Source organism: Mus caroli, chromosome X (assembly GCF_900094665.2).
Source record: "Mus caroli chromosome X, CAROLI_EIJ_v1.1, whole genome shotgun sequence".
NCBI lineage: Eukaryota > Metazoa > Chordata > Mammalia > Rodentia > Muridae > Mus > Mus caroli.
This window is the reverse complement of record NC_034589.1, coordinates 55,428,288-55,431,723: the sequence shown is the minus strand read 5'-3', so window position 1 is coordinate 55,431,723 and position 3,436 is coordinate 55,428,288. Positions and strand designations below refer to the sequence as shown.

General features: G+C 45.5%; 1 pseudogene across 1 annotated transcript; it reads left to right on the top strand.

The window, feature by feature from the left end:
- Positions 1-425: 425 nt before the first annotated feature.
- Positions 426-1,551, top strand: LOC110287276 (annotated as a pseudogene). The gene has a single exon (XR_002377196.2). The product of XR_002377196.2 is annotated as an actin-related protein 2/3 complex subunit 1B pseudogene (transcript).
- Positions 1,552-3,436: the final 1,885 nt, after the last annotated feature.

Below are 3,436 nucleotides of genomic sequence, written 5' to 3'. Positions count from 1 at the left end.
AGTGATGCTCTTTTTTGTTGTTTTGCATTGCTCTTGAAAGAGTCGAAGTAAGATGGATTTACAATGTCATCAACTATCTAAGCATTTATTTTGTTTACCTCATGTTGCATGCTTAGAGAAGGTGATAAGCTCTCATTGTTCTGCATTGCCCAGAATTTTTGTTTTTACTTTAGATCTTATTGAAATATCCATTACTGGGGGCTAGAGAGAGAGCTCAGCTGTTTGAAATCTTCAAATTTTAATTGCAAGTAATTAAATGCACATGTAGTTGCTTAAATTCTACATTAAAATATCTAACCTTGTTCAGAGCCGGTTCCGGGAGTCGACTGTCCAGAGTCCGCGGCTGAGGAGACCCAAGGGCCTGGAAAGGGAGGACCGGGCACTGACTGGCCCAACTGCATTTTGAGCCAGGCTCTGCTGCCCAGGAGACAGGTAACTATGGCCTACCACAGCTTCCTGGTGGAGCCCATCAGCTGCCATGCCTGGAACAAGGACCATACACAGATCGCCATCTGCCCCAACAACCATGAAGTACACATCTATGGGAAGAGCGGTGCCAAGTGGAACAAGGTGCACGAGCTCAAGGAGCACAACGGGCAGGTGACAGGCATCGACTGGGCCCCTGAGCATAACCGCATTGTGACCTGCGGCACAGACCGCAATGCCTATGTGTGGACGCTGAAGGGCCGCACGTGGAAGCCCACACTGGTCATCCTCCGGATCAATCGAGCTGCCCACTGTGTGCGCTGGGCCCCCAGTGAGAACAAGTTCGCCTTGGGCAGCGGCTCCCAGGTCATTTCCATCTGTTATTTTGAGCAGGAGAATGGCTGGTGGGTGTGGAAACACATCAAAAAGCCCATCCTCAGCCTGGACTGGCATCCCAACAATGTGCTCCTGGCAGCAGGCTCCTGTGACTTCAAGTGCAGGATCTTCTCTGCCTATATCAAAGAGGTGGAAGAACGGAACGGCCAGCCCCTACAAGGTGAGGCTCCAAGATGCCCTTTGGGGAGCTGATGTTTGAATCGAGCAGCAGCTGTGGCTGGGTGCACAGCATCTGCTTCTCAGCCAGTGGGAGCCGAGTTGCTTGGGTCAGCCATGACAGCACTGTATGCCTGGTAGACGCTGACAAGAAGATGGCCGTGGCAACCCTGGCCTCTGAGACATTACCACTCCTGGCCGTCACCTTCATCACAGAAAAATAGTCTAGTGGCAGCAGGCTACGACTGCTTCCCGGTGCTGTTAACCTATGACAATGCTGCGGTGACATTGAGCTTCGGTGGCCGGCTGGATGTGCCCAAGCAGAGCTCCCAGCGTGGTATGACAGCTTGAGAGCACTTCCAGAACCTGGACAAGAAGGCCAGCTCTTAGGGGGGTGCAGCCACTGGGGCCGGCCTGGATTCACTGCATAAGAACAGTGTCAACCAAATCTTGGTGCTCAGTGGGGGCAAGGCCAAGTGCTCACAGTTCTGCACTACAGGCATGGATGGCGGCATGAGCATCTGGGACATGAAGAGCCTGGAGTCAGCCTTGAAGGAACTGAAGATTAAATGAGCTATGCAGACTGCTGCCCTCATCCCAGCTGCTGGGAGGGAGGGAAAGGGGGTTGGGGAGGCTAAGGGCTGCTTTGCTGAATGTTTCTAGGGTGCAGGACACGTCTGCAAAGGAAGAGGCAGGAGGGGAACTTTCCTGCCTATTTAACAAAAATGTGCCTTTTAAAGAAATGCTCTTCTTTATTGCAAACCAAATGTGAAAAAAATTAAATATCTAACCTTAATTACTTAGCATATATTTCTCAGTTTATTATGATACCGTTTGTAGTTAAAAAAAAGAAAAAATCCTCCTTTTCTCCCTAAGGCGAATGAACTGTCCTGTCTAAAAGCACTAGCCCCTCTTTCATGGGACACAGGTTCAATTCCCAGCACCCACAGGGGGTTTTAGAGTCATCTGTCACTCCAGTACCACAAGATCAAAATTCTTTTAGCCTCCGTGGGCACCAGACACCCACATGGTGCATATACATGCATCTAGGTAAAACATTCATACCCATAAAATAAAAATAAATAAGTCTCTCGTGTCTCTAGCTGCATATGTATCAGAAGATGGCCTAGTCGGCCATCAGTGGAAAGAGAGGCCTATTGGTCATGCAAACTTTATATGCCTCAGTACAGGGGAGCACCAGGGCCAAGAAGTGGGAGTGGATGGGTAGGGGAGTGGGGCGGTAGGGTATGGGGGACTTTTGGGATAGCATTGGAAATGTAAATGAAGAAAATACCTAATAAAAAATAAATAAATTTAAAAAAATTAAATATGTTTGTACGCACAAAATGTCATACCGTGGTATTAGAGACTTGAATAATTTAATACCAAGTTGTGCAGATTCAAATGTAGTTATGGTCTTGAATTTTATAATCAATGTACACAAAATACTGTATTTGAGTTTGGTTATAAATGTAACTGCAATATATTAATTTTATTAGGCCATGAATGTGTGTTAGTATAAAACAAAGCAGCAATTTCCCTTGAAGTCTTCAAAATTTAATTGCATTGTAAATGTACTTACAATGCAAATGCAGTTGCATTAATTCTACATTAAAATAGCTAAACTTAATCATTAGCATATATTTTCAGGTTAGGATGATGTCATTTGTAGTTGAAAATCTCCTTTTTCTCCCTAAGGGGAACTGTCTATTTTATCTCAACTTGACAGAAGCTACAGTCATTTGGGAAAAGGGATGTCCAACTGAGAAAATGCCTCCATAAGTTTGGCCTGTAGGCAAGTCTGTGGTGTATTTTCTTAATCAGTGATTGATGGGTGAGGCTCAGCTCATTGTGGGTGGTGCCATCCCTGGGTTGGTGGTCCTGGGTTCTATAAGAAAGCAGTCTGAGCAAGCCAGGAGAAGCAAGCCAGTAAACAATACTCTTCCATGGCCTCTGCAACAGCTCCTGCCTCCAGGTTCCTGCTTTGAGTTCCTTTCCTGACTTCCTTCAGTGGTGGAATGTGACCTGGAAGTGTTAAGATGCAAGAAACTCTTTCTTTCCCAAATTGATTTTGATTGTGGTGGTCAATCACAGCAGTAGAAAGCCCCAACTAAGAAGGATTCATACGTACTTTTACTTGCATGTCTAGCTTCAGCTCTGCTTCATGATTGTATGTGTGTGTGACAGAGAGAGGGTGGGGTGGGTCTGATCAGAACCACATTTTAAAAATGTTGGTTAGGTGCTTTCATCAAAAGTCTCTTTGTGCAAATCTGAACGATTTGCAGTTAAAACAGCTTCTGGCCTTGGATAGCCACAAAAAAAATGTACATTTTCATAATGCATCGGGAAAGCACATAGCTACTTAATTTGTTTGATTTATCACTTGCTCTTGGAAAGGTCTGTTAGTTGGGAGTGGCAGACCCAACAATCTCTTTATATTCCACTTAGCGGGTATTAT